The following is a 14,210-nucleotide window of genomic DNA, read 5'->3' on the forward strand; positions in this document are numbered from 1 at the left end:
ATGGAGGAGAGGAAATTGCAGACACCCGAGAGCAGCACTACATCGAGTGAGTGGATGGTGAGCACCCTCACCTACCATATATATATATATATATATATATATATATATATATATATATATATATATATATATACATAATGAGTAGTCAATGCTTACCTTCTGCATGGAACGTGGACTGTCCTGATTCTAAGAAAAGAAGGTAAGAACGTTCTGCTCATAAGATGGTGCTGGCCCCAAAGTATGATCCCTGATTTTCTTATATTTAGGGCTCGTTTCTGGTGATAGAGTATGAAAATATCAGTGCAGCAAGAGATGGACAGACCATTTGTAAAAATTGCCAGAAAATGCCATTAAAGTTTGTGAAACTTCAAACGACTGTATCTCCAAAAGTTTAAAAAATATTTTGATGCTTTTGGTGTCATTTTGATGACCATGCTGTGTAGGCCATTTGAAGTTTCACAAATTTTAGTTGCATTTTCTGGCATTTTTGCAAATGGTCTGTTCAACCCTTTCTGCACTGATAGCCCCGTGAGTGCATTCCGAAACATTGCGTTTTTTCATCAGTCCAGTGTCACTCTTTCGATCAATACCGTTCTATAAAAAGGGTGAATATCATGAAAATTGAAGGAGCCATTCTGGGCTGTGACCTTATCACTAAGAAATCCTTGCGTTATTACAGACATAGATATTCCTTGAGCCATGACGTCTCGATACCACTATGTTTTCAAACTCTTCCCTGCTGATGGAGTGCTTGTGTTCTTAACCCCTAAACTGCGGGCTTCTTTTGCTTTGACTTGCGTGTCCTGCGGGCATATTCGCGCTCCGACAGACTCTCAAAAAATATTTGCCAAAAATCAGTTATTAGTCCTAGAATATTAAAATTATATATGCAAATGGCACATACCTTCAGCTTTCTCCTGGGATGTTTGTTGAGCCTTCGTCGAGTACCGTAAGACTTGTGGAGACCTCTGAAGTTGGGTAATGAAGTCTCCACTTTACACTTCCCGACAACCCATAATATGATTACCACAGCCTGATATTATCACTAGAAACACTATTCTATGATTTTCAAATAGTTTGGAATCCATACTCCAAAAAAAAAAAAAAAAAGTGAAAGCAATGAAAATTGCGAGAGCGTATGTCCTTCCCACTTGCACTCGTTCGCCGCTGGTGTTCTGTCATTTATTATTCATAAAAAGACTCACACTTTATATTCCTATTACTATATAACACTTATATCTTCACTCTTTATCGATAAGTTTCCTTCAGTAATAGTAGTTTATTGTCACTGTAGGCAATCAATTTCTCTTTCAGTAAAATACGTAGAGAGCCACGGTTTCACTATCACTGTCATAACTTCAATTATTTGTACTCATATTTTTATATTACAAATTATTTACTTTTCTATTTACATATTCTATTGTATTTTCAATATTAACACTTCTATTTTACTTACACTATGTAATGCACTGTCACTTGCAGTAACTTATAAAACAATACTACACTGTTCCATCATATTTTCATCCATTGCTTTCACTTGCTATTTACACATTATTTACATTTTCCACTTGCACTTTTAAACTGCTTCAGGCTGTGGTAATCAAAGAAGCAGGTAACACAGAGGGGAACCTGGCACTCAGCGCACTGCCAAGAGGTGCGTTTGTGCTCAGGTGTGCGTCGGGTGGTATGTGCACACATCTGGCACATGCGGATTGCAACCTTCCTCTTGGTTGTGGCATGCATTTGCACCAGTCTGTGCCGATCCATGTACGCCCTCTACTCAAGTCTGTCGAGAAGTCTTACTGCATGGCACATTGTAGCTGCTGCTGCCACCCTACCATATCTTTCAAGCAGCTGCTGAACACAAATCTTGGTGAACAACCTCAGGGAGAAGGACTTGGGTGGTTTTACCTTAATCTTGTACAGGATGAAGGCGTTCAGCATCGTCATGTCTATGAGATGCAGAAAAACTTTCCTGTACCACCTAGTGTTCTCCCTGAGGCAGTCGATTTCTCCAATCATCACGTCAAACTTGTCCACCAGCCGCGTGTTGATATTATAGTCTATGACAGCATCAGGTTTCCTCACAGGTTCGCCTGTCCTAAGGTCGACCTTCCCACTGTCTTTCATTTCCCCTTTCTGTACGGTGGTGAGCATGTGCATGACCCTCTTGTCATGCCACCGTATTGCCAGCATCTTCTTAGACTTGCGTAGGTGCACGTCACCTTGTTGCGAGTTTCCTGCCTCTGGTTATTTGGGGAAGTGGGCACGATTTCTCTTGACAGTGCCACAGAAGCCGGTGCCGTGCTCTGAAAGATATTTAGCAAGTTTCGGTGCTGTATAATAATTGTCTGTATACAGCACATGATTCCCACCAAAATACCTTTCAAGCAGCACTTTCACTACACAGCCTGAGAAGCCAAGGGGGTGTGTTTTGTCCAGATCTACAGTGCTGGCTTAATAGATGACGAAGTCAAGGATGTACCCCGTCTTACAGTCGCACAGTACAAAGAACTTGATTCCAAAACGATGGCGTTTGCTTGGAATGTACTGTACAAACCTAAGACGTCCTGCTGGATCATCCCGTACGTGATGATGTCAGGTCCAGGGCTGGTGTCTTTACAGGATTTAAGGGCAAGGAGCAGTTCATCTAGCGTAAACTCATGGCTGTACGGGGAGTCTACGTCTTCTGTGGCAAAGTCTATGATCTGTAGCTCAGCCATGCGTTATGGTGTTGAAAACGAGGGTCGTCGTTGGCTGAGCTACTTACATGAGAAAAACTCCTGGCGAGGATGTTAGCAACGTCCACGGGCTTGTCAGAGATGGTGTTATTCATGTACAGGATGGTGATAGGGAAGTATGGGCCTTTATTATTTAATATTCTTATGGTGGACCAGACTTTACTTAATGGTGTTGTACGAGTCACCGTGGACACGAAGGACCGCCACGAGTCACGTTTGGCCCTTCTTATTATTCTCCTTGCCTCAGCTCGTGCCTGTTTGTATGCAATAAAATTTTCCTCAGTGGGCTGACTATCAAAAATCCTGTATCTCCTATTGCGTTTCCTTAATGCTTGTCGGCAATCCGGCATCCACCAATGTGCTCTATGCTTCGCATGAACTGTAGAAGTCTTGGAAATAGCAGCCCCAGCTGCGTGTAATATGGAAGTAGTTACATTTTTTACCCTAACATCTATGGTCTCCCCAGATATATCTAAATTGGCGATCCTTGAGAAAGATCCCCAATCTGCTTTCTTAAAGTTAAATTTTGGAGGGGGAGGGTCCGAAACAATGTCGCATGTATAAGAAAGACAGATGGGTAAATGATCACTTCCCAAGGAGTCATCATAAGGGTCCCATGAGAAATCTTGATGTATACCAGGGAAGGCCAGAGATAAGTCAATGGCCGAAAAGTTACCAGTACGATCATCTACACGAGTCGCTCTACCATTGTTCAGAAGACAAAGGTTGGACTGTAGTATTAGGTCGGCTACTTGCTCCCCATGACCATCAATCCTCAAGCTACCCCATTGATAGTGATGGGTGTTAAAATCGCCCAACACTAACTTCTTGCCAGGAAGATGTTCAAATAGTGAATTTAAAGCATCACTATCAATGGGGCCATGTGGAAGACAGTACAGAGAACAAATAGACAGATATGTGTTATTAAATTTTACTCTGACGCGACAGCTTCCAGAGTAGAATTTAGAATCACTTCCGTTTGTGGGTGTGATTTGTGTGTGTATATGGCAACTCCGTGACCTTCATATCTTCTATACAAGTGGTAGTGTTTGAACTGTGGAGGATCAGGATGATCCTCCAGGCATGTCTCCTGTAAACAAACAACATCTGGCCTGTGTATTGACAGCAAGATTACTATATTTTGTAATTTATTTCCAACACCTCTACAATTCCACTGTAATATAGTGAAAGCGACAGTTTAAGTTTTATGTTGGGGGCCAGTATACTAAGTCTTTTTTTTGCCGCCCACCAGCAGGCAAGCAACTACCGGGGGACCTATCCTTGTGCTTGTTGACGAAAACCTCCATACTTTCATCAATAACTAGGCTCCCAGCCTTCCCCGAGGAAGAGCTAAACTTTCTCTCCCTCGATGGAGTAGGAACCGGAAGAACATAAGGACGTGACTGTTTCGTGAGGGTGGTCATGTTACTCTTAGTAGGCTTGTCAGACTTCGGTTTAGGCCGTACTGATGGAGAGACAGCAGCAGCCTGAGAATATGTGGAAGTCTTAGGGATGTCAGTGAGAGAGTTGGAGCAGACAGGAGGCCGAGATGGAGAGGTACTGTGCATGGTAGGAGGGAGAAGGACAAGGTCAGTTTGTGTCTCAACAGAGCACATCACAGGACGGGACATTACCGCTGAAACATAGGACCTATTCGGCTTGGGAGTTGCGTGCAACTCCTTCACCTTTTTCCTAGCTTCATAGAAGGAAATACCCTCAGTTGCCTTCACCGTGTAGACCTCCTTCTCCTCTTTCCACTTGGGACAATCTCTAGAGGAAGTGGAGTGAGTACCCTTGCAGTGAAAGCAACATACTGTCTCGGATGTGCATCATGACTCTGGCTGGGAAGCCCGACAAGTCTTTGCACCATGTCCATACAGCTGGCATTTCAGGCAACGCAAAGGGTTAGGGATGTACGGTCGAACGTGAATGATTTCATAACCAACTTTGACATAACTAGGAAGAGAAACTTTGCCAAATTTCAAGGTAATAGTTGCTGTCTTCGTCCTAGTGCCTTCTGAGTAACGAGTAATGAATTTAGCCTCAATTACATCTTGTGCGCCAATTCATGTACGATTTCGTCCTCGCTCATGACCATGAGATCCCTGCAAGTGACAACACACTTGCAAGAATTCATGGAGACTGGGATTTTCGCTTCGACATCGTAACAGTGGAATTTATGCAGTTTCAGCAAATCTTTTGCTTGTGACGTGTTAACAGTTTTGACCAGGAGATCTCCGTTAGCAAGTTTTTTTTACTTGTTCGACTTCTCCTGCACGGTGGTCAGTCACCTTCTTGATAAGGAAGGGATTGAGACTGGACAGGGGAGTTGAACCGAGAGAACGGATAGTGATGTATGTTGCATTGTCTACGGGAACATCAAGTGGGGCTTGAGTCTGGCGTCCGTCAGTCTGGGGGCGGTCAGTCCGGTCATTCCTACAGTCATCAGGACCACCTCCCCCCTGAAGGGGGGGAGGCGGCAGGGGCGTTCGCCATAGTAACCACTACCCCCTAATGGGGTAAGTGGGAAGAGGGAGAAAAACAAGCAAGGGACAAATCACCCGGGGAAATCACACCTACTCTGAGATTACCCTCTCAAACCACTCTCGGGAGGACGCGCCTGTGTATATCTCACACCCAAGAGCGATCAGTGGGGGGTACACTCCAGAGGCAAATATGCAAAGGTAAGCTCATTAAACACATACAGACACCTACTATATCTCTATTAAGGACAGGGAGGAAAATTAGGACTAGCTAACCTAACCTTTATTAACCCTATGTACAAAACTAATGCCAGTGAGGCAGCCCTGTAATGCTAGAGGAGAGCTCAGAATACACTTCTGCACTCCCCACGACCATCCATCAAAGTCCCCTTGCGAAGACACTGATCCAGACTGACTTGTGGATGGCAGCCTGCAGAGATCAAGGTCAACCCACTCTAGTAGTGTTAATCTTATCTTTATAACGATTATAATATCTTAGGCTAAAAGACTAAATAACATGGTGATCCTAGCATTAACACCTACACTAAGACAAAAATTGATAACGGAGTTAAACTGCTTAATAACTACCGTAATGAAGGATTTTGATACACCAAATGAATGTGGTAAGTGTGTATATATATATATATATATATATATATATATATATATATATATATATATATATATATATATATAATATAGTATATATATATATATATATATATATATATATATATATATATATATATATATATATATATATATATATATATATATATATATATATATATATATATATATAATATAATATAATATAATATACTTACCACATTCATTTGGTGTATCAAAATCCTTCATTACGGTAGTTATTAAGCAATTTAAATCCATTATCAATTTTTTTCTCAGTGTAGATGTTAATGCTAGGGTCACCATGTTTTTTTATTCTTTTGGCCTAAGATGTTATGATCATTATAATGGTAAGATTAACACTACTAGAGTGGGGTGACCTTGATCTCTGCACTCTGCAGGCTGCCATCCACAAGTCTCAGGCTGGATTAGTGTCTTCGTAAGTCATGGGCATGGTTTCACCCACAGTTTATGATTATACAGCGTAATATTTCCTTAATCCATAAACTGAAACATATAGTGTTCCCTTTGTATCACGATTTATTCGTCACATAAACATAGTTCATGAAGTTACTCATTATTTTTCGACTGTTCAGTATTGCTGGGTTTCCATATTGAGGGTAATGAAGCAGGTGTGGTCTCGCTTCACCGTGTCACATGGGAAGCTTACAGCACCCCTTACCCCTCTCTCCGACTACATGTGGGGGATCCTCCCTCTTACCCCAGGTGGGGTTGGGGAACACCCTCCCTCCACTCCCACCCTCCTTTACACGTCAGTTCACCTCAAAACTGTGGACAGTCATAGTACTTCACATAAAGGCAACTATTATCCTTAGGTAGAACAATGTAAATTATACCAACAATTCGAGATGAAATGTTAACCTTGCGAAATGGAGCTTACATACAACAAACATCTTTCCTTAACGAAACTATATCGAGGTTGCTCCGCTTCCCTCAAGTGGACTGTTTTGAAGTAAATAATCACTGGTGCCACATCTCTTCAAACTCTCGTGCCTCTGTAACAGGCGGGAGTGCTGGCAGCTGTACGTGGAGATGCTGCCTAGATCCGGTCATCGTTGGACGTGCTCCTCGCGGTTGTGTTGTCAACCATCTTAATCTCGGGTGCTCATGCCATCTCATGCCACAAAAGCAGCTTGTTTTGGTCGTGCAATAAAACCGCAGTGTCCCAGTATAATATCAAAATGAGTGTATTGGCCAGATGTTTGGCCTAGTATGGAATTCCATGACCAGCCTCACCACTCAGGACGTCAATATGGATCTCACCCCTGCCGCTGGGGTGGTCGCTCCCCCTGGCAAGAGGGTGAGGACGGCCTCTGCCACTAGTGATGAGGGTGGTGCCCCCCCAAAATGGATATGGCTTTCTTCCCCAGACAGGTGTGTCACCAGCAAAGCATGGAGTCTCATCTACATTGCAAGGTCAGCTGACAACACCCGTTTTTGTGAATCCCCACAGGTTGTCAGATGCCATCAAGTCTTCATGTGGTAAGTATTGTACAGAGGGGTCACTCAGGGTTTTGGGTAAAGGGACAGCTATTAAGTTTTGTGTCTTTGCAGCTGATGTGGCCAAAATGACTGTACCACCTGGGTCCATCACCCAGCTGGGAGACTGGCCAGTAAGGTGCTGGTTGGCTCGCTCACCTTCCAGTGGCAAGTTCTCATATGGGAAAATTGGGCCTATTGCTCCTGATGTCATAGAGGAGGAACTTTTATGTTATCTTCGTTGCCTCGGCAACTGTTCCTCCTAGCTAGTGAAGGTCACCTACCTCATGGTCTGCCCTCATGGTGGTGAGAATGCAGTGGCAGCTAGGTTGGTATGGCTCAAATTCAGGGGCCCCCTGCCGAAGCAGGTCATATTTGTCCATTTGTGCTACGCTGTAGGGACTTACATTTTTCCCATCCTGAGGTGCTATACATGCTATTGATCCTGAGGGGCTATACGTGCCATTGATTCCTATAAAAATAAAGTTCGATGCTCTCTTTGTAGTAGGTTCCACCCACGCAAAGCCCCATCATGTGGTCAATGCACTTATGACCCCTACTGCTTTTTCTGTGGTGGTGCACACCAAATTGTCTCCCACACTTGCCCGGTCTACCAGCATGCACTTGCTAACCCTGGTGCTGTCAGAGCTGACCCTTTGACCCTGTCTGATGTCAACACCCATCTTCATACCCTCAATCCATCCAAATGCACTCCTCCCAGCTTTAACCCCTCGACTATATATAATGCTCTCGGTCGGACTTCTTGGCCTGTCCAGGAGGGCCTTACATATGCAACAGTAGTCAGCAACTGCTTTTCAGTTTTGGATGACCTTGCTGGAACATCTGGTGGCAAGTCTGCAACCAAACCAGGTGATGAGGAGTGAACGATTGCTGTGTCCTCCCACCCAACCTCCCAATCTGTGGTGCTGCTCCACCCTGACCCTTCACCCAAGTCTGGTCATCAGCACTCCAACCCAACATGGACCTCTACCCCACATGCTGCTCAAAACTTCTTAGTTCCTGCCATGCAGCCTGGTATAATGTCAGCCAGTTCTAACTCATCACTGGTCACAACTCCTTTCAGTTCCAGTCACATTACGTGCTGCCTTCCCAAGTTCTCCTTTTATGGGCTCCACACCTATTGGTTCTCTTGCTCCTCCACATCAGCCCACATCAAGGACAACCTCCCATGCTCTCCCATATGCCCACCCCACAGGTGCCCATTCTTCAGAATCCTTTGTGGACCTTCTGTTAACAGCCCTGTCCATGTACAGAAATGGACAGACCTTTATAGACACCTGTATCAGCCTCTTGCCCCAGCTTCTCTCCCTCCTCTCATCCCAGTGATGGCTTATCCACTGCTTGCAGATTCCTCCTCTGGAATGCCAGATCCCTTCTTCAGAAAACTTCTGATTTCAAGTAGACTGAAGTGGACCTCGTCCCAGATGTTACTGCTCTCTATGGGACTTGGTTGTCCTCACATCTCCATCTGTCACTCTGGGGTTTTACCGTATATTGGGCAGATCATCAGGGCATCAGAGGTGGTCTAGTGGTCAGGGAGGACGTGCGTATCTCGGTTCTGCCACTGACCTGGCCCCCTCTAGGGGAGTTGGAAGTTCTTGCAGTCCGTCTATCCCTTGTGAAGGGATGGATCACTGTGGCAGTTTGCTACAATCCATGCATTGGCCTAGAAGAACTCCGGGCCTATCAAGATCAGCTCCCTCCACCTTGCCTCCTCCTGGGTAATTTTAACGCCAGACATCCCCGCTGGGATTCTTTCCTGGTCTGGAGTTCTGGCAACAGGTCGGGATCTTCCCTTTTCCAGTTTCTGTTGGAGAGTGGTCGCTTCACCCTGCTCACCCCGTGGGGGTTACAGACCCGTATCAACCTGCACTGAGGCCTGCCTTCCAAATTTGATCTAAATGTGGAGGATTCTGTTTTTGGTGGCTCAGCCATCTGGACTGGCCCATATTTGGGGTCCAACCACCTTCCAGTTATCTTGGATGTCCCCAACCTTTCCCCACCCTGCCCTGCCCCACCTTGTCCACACTGGATCCTCACACGAGGGTCTTTATTCTCTTTTATGGCAGCCCTTGGTAACACTGGGCCTCTGCCTGAAGGGCCCTTAGATGACCATGTGTCTGGCTTTACTTCCTCTGTGATCACAGTGGGTGAGGCGACCTTCCACAGATCCTCAGCAGGTCCCCCGGGCACTGTCACAGTTCCTTGGTGGACAAAGGACTCCACCAGGGTTGTCCGGGCTTGGCAGTCTTCTTGGAATGCCTGGTGGAGGTGTCCCTGTCCTAGTCACTGAGACCTTCACTGCCATAGGGATGCAGAGTGCAAGCAAACTCTTAGCCAAGCTCATCATGCTGCCTGGTGTGCATTCTGCTCAACCCTGTCATTCTCTAGCTCACCATCTCAGATATGGTCCTTTATTCGGGCAATGAAGGGTTGCCCTACCACCCCGTTGTATCCTCTGGTGAAGGAAGGTAACCTGGTAGGCTTCCAAGACAAGGCTGCCTTCTTGACCACCTTCTTTGGATCTCGATTTGGTTCCCCAGCTCCACATTCAGGTCTCCAGCACTTACCCAGGGTCAATCAGGCAGGCATCTCCTCTCCCCCTCCCCAGTAGGCTTAGCCTCCCCTTTTACCCAGGCGGAACTCTCCTCTGCTCTGCAGACCTTACACCAAAGAAAGTATGTGGCCCAGATTTTGTACCCAGTGAGTTTTTGATTCATCTCCCTATCCTCCATCAGGTGTCACTCTTAGACATATTTAATAACAGCTGGGCATCAGGGGTTTTCCTATCATGCTGGAAAACCTTAAACCTCTTCCCCTTCTCCAAGCTGGGGAGGGACCCCTCTTCTCTGGCTATGTACAGGCCAAAAGCATTGCTATCTGATGTTGGGAAGGTGCTTGAGAGGATGTGTGCCATCGGCTTTCCTGGTGGCTGGAGCATGACCGCCGCCTGTCTGGGGTAGGCTACAGTGTGGATTCCGCCCGGTTAAGGGGACATCTGAAGTTCTACTCCAGTTTGATCATATCCACCAGGCATTCTGTCATCAGCAGATACTCCTGGCAGTCTTTGTGGATCTCCAGGGGGCTTTTGATTCTGCCTTCCATGGTGGATATTGTATAAGTTGTGTTGTCTTGGTGTCACAGGCTCTGCACTGGCCTGGGTGTCACGGGATTTTTGAGATTATGCAATAACCCCTAAAACGCGGGGCATCGCGTTTGCAATGCTCACCGAAAAGGACATAACGGTGGATCATCGCGTTTGCGATTCGAGTTAATTTTGAATAAACGCGGGCAAGGATGTTCCAGCTGGTATTGTCTATCAGTACCACCACCCTTTAGCTACAATTAGCATACTTTACCTTTGTACTACTGACCTCCGTTGTTGCCAAGTATCGCGTTTTTCCCCCCTCCCCCCCCACCACGGCCAGACCAGCCTGGTTGTGATACATGGCAGCGCTCTGACTGCTCAGAACTGTAAATCTGCGCTCTCCTCTCACAAGCAGTTTATGCTAATAGGAAATGCTTGTTTCCCCAGTTGTCACACTAGCTTTTTTTCGCACGGTTTGCCCCTGTTTAGCGTCAGTTTACCGCAGGCTTTCAAAGTGACATTATGGCGAGTTCTAGCTCTTCCGAGTCAGTGCGAGCGGCCAACAGGAACGAGAATAAAGTGACGGGCGTAAGGCAGAATAAAAAGCGCGCTGCAGTGATCTTTTGGGAAGTAATATGATTGAAAATAATGTAGTATACGTGTTTTTAGCTGTGAAAATGGAAATGTTTGTTGAGTGATGGGAAGACCGCCGCCGCGCTGCATGTCGGCCATAAGCTTCATTGATTTTAGCCTTATTTTCAGTGCTTATTGTACAAATACAGATTCTACCTGTACGTTGTAGTATAAAGTTTACAGTGACAGAATGAGGCTGTGGTAGAGGGGAAACCAGGTTGCTGGAGGTGTGAAAGTGAAGATTTTGTTACCCAAATTTGCAAGTCTCCACAAGTCCTTGGGTAGTCCACGAAGGCTCAACACCTGTATCTGGAGAAAGCTGAATGAAAGTACTATCTCCCATACCAAGTATAATGTTCTAGGGTTAATCTCTGATTTTTGGCTAATATTATCCTAGAGGTACTTAGACCGCGATACAACGCCGCCACCCGGGGGGGGTCGGCTGTTCATTGGCCGCTCATTAGGGGTTAAAGAATAATATTCAATAATACTTGATACTCTAAAATGTTACTTGACAACAGGACAATTAATTGACTTGTGAAAATCAAGCAATGATTACTTCATGCGGCTTACTTCGCCGATTCTCTAAGGACGAGAATGTATAAACTTTCTCAACAGTACCCAGCAGAGACTAATTACTCACACGTCCTGTTTATTGGTACTGTTAGCCTCTGGAGAAAGTGACTCCACCCCTGACAATCAATATCTAATGCTATTAATGATACACATTCTTGCTGGTGCATTAAATCCAAGTTGCACAACGGATTTAAGTTAATAAAAAGGACTGGCCTAAGTACCAGTTATGAATAATGCAAAGCGTTTATGCAAACTAGGAGCTATAAGTGAAATAAGCTTAATGTGGAGAAATAAAACACAAGTTTACATTACATTAAGCTCAAGAAAAAACTATGAATTTATTAATTACAATGAAACAAATTTACATTACATGTTTCAAAATGAATTCAAAAATAAGGAGAACACACTCACTCGCTCACTCAAAAGCTAAACTCTTAAGCCTAGGAAAAACGAAAAGAAATACTGGTCAGAGAGTGGGCTAAACGGAATGGACTGGGCGTTGTTGCTGAGGAAGGACACTGCCACAGACGCTGAACCTCTTCCCGATTCACACTAGGTGGGGATTCAGGAACTCGCTGGACAACGGCAGCGCTGCACCACACTGGGCCCAATCGAACCTACTCCCACGGCGCTCTAATCTTGACCGACTTCAAATTGTGAGAGAGAGGCAAGTGCCGGCCGTGCTTGCTAACGGCCAATGAGTGTGAGCGATACACACCCGCAATAAATCACTCAGCGGAGGTGCTAACGTCACGCACAAGGATGATCACTTATGAAACAGTGAAAAATGTTCTGAAAAACACTCCTGATCGGGTGAATACGTGGCGGTTGACTGAGTGATACTAACTGGGATTCCACTAGAATTTGTGGTTTCCCACCAAAGTTCAATGTCACAAGTTTATTTAAATAGAGAATCGCGCCAACTCATGACATTATGCCCCATCAAAATCAATTTTTTTTTTTCTCAGGAAAAAAAAAATTCAATTTACATATAAATCCTAACTCAGTCACACAAGATTCACACTGTGGTGTGTGTGTGCTATCCTGCTACAGGAGAAAATCACAGTAGCCCATGAGCGTAAAAACCTCGTATTTACATTAATAGAAGCAAGCTTGAGGGAAAAACTCTGCAACGACGGTGAAAATTCCTGTACTCAGGTTCAACTGAGCAAAAAGTTCACTACATTTACATTAACGACTAATTGTTATGTAGCGTGATGTATGTAATACACGGTGTAGGTGTGACAGTTGTGGTGTAACTGTACCTACGTGTAAAATTACATAATGCAAGTCAATAGTAAATGATGACGACGAGGCAGAAGAGAAGAGGCGGCAGCATGCGTCAGGGATGATCAGCTGTTCTGCACAGCAATGCTGCACCCACCAGCTGCACCTGCGAATGCAATCAAGGTGGAGCATCAAACGTGTCATTTCTCTCTCTCTGCCCAGCAATCAGTACTTCTCTATCTATCTGTCTATCTATTGCCAGATGCCTTAATCCCGTTTGGGGCGGCCACAAATAAATCGCCTCCAAGTCCCCCTGTCCCCCACCATTTCACTGCTCTGCTCCCAACTCACACCCCCCTCTCTCATACACCTCTCTACCCCATCCCTCCATCTCATCCTCGGCCTCCCCCTCCCTCTTCCCCCTCCATCTCATCCTCGGCCTCCCCCTCCCTCTTCCCCCCTCCACCTAACTCACATACACTCTCTTCGTCAGTCTTTCACCATCCATCCTCTCCACATGGCCATACCACCTCAGTGTGCTCCTCATAACGCTTCCTATCACATCAGTACTTATGTTACAAAAAGTACACTATTTACATTATCAATCAGGAAACGTAGTCAAGGCATCTCTGCAGGACATCAAACGCTGACCCAGTTTACTGGTTAAACCCTAAAATTTAATTAGTGAAAAGACTGGGCATTTGTGCAGGACATCAAACGCTGCAATTTGCTAAATTAACCAGGGAACGTGGTCATGAGCAAAAAGACTGGGCGTCTGTGCAGGACACCAAGCACTGCGATTCACTAATGGAACCCAGTTTACTGGTTAAACTAACTCTACACTTATGATTAATGACAGGAAGCTGAGAATCCCTATGCAATCTCGGGCAGGTCACATTTTAATACCCACCATGGGTGTGAACACTCATGTGGATAATGTGCATTCTCCGGGAATCCTCTGAGAGGCCCACAGCTCGAGACGTTCCACAAGGTAATTCATACACAGCCTCGGACTGTCTCTGCTGGGTTCTCAAACATCCCCCTTAGCTTACGGTACATATGTATGTACAGGCCCTGGACATACTGTGTCCTGTGGGGCCAACAGGTGAGACGTCAAGTCTGCACCCAGTTCACCACTGCCCTGTCTCTCAACTGACTCAGAGATTACGGGTGTGGTTTCAAATAGCTCAGGAAGGACATGTCCCCGATTAGTGGTACGTGGACACACATTGCAGGAAAACACAAAACTATCTATCTCTCGTCCCATCCCTGGCCAGAAGAAGTCAGCTCGTATATGGCCCTGGGTTTTCCTTT

Source organism: Coenobita brevimanus, chromosome 98, assembly GCF_032717465.1.
Source record: "Coenobita brevimanus isolate Jiangsu-jjx chromosome 98, ASM3271746v2, whole genome shotgun sequence".
Lineage (NCBI taxonomy): Eukaryota > Metazoa > Arthropoda > Malacostraca > Decapoda > Coenobitidae > Coenobita > Coenobita brevimanus.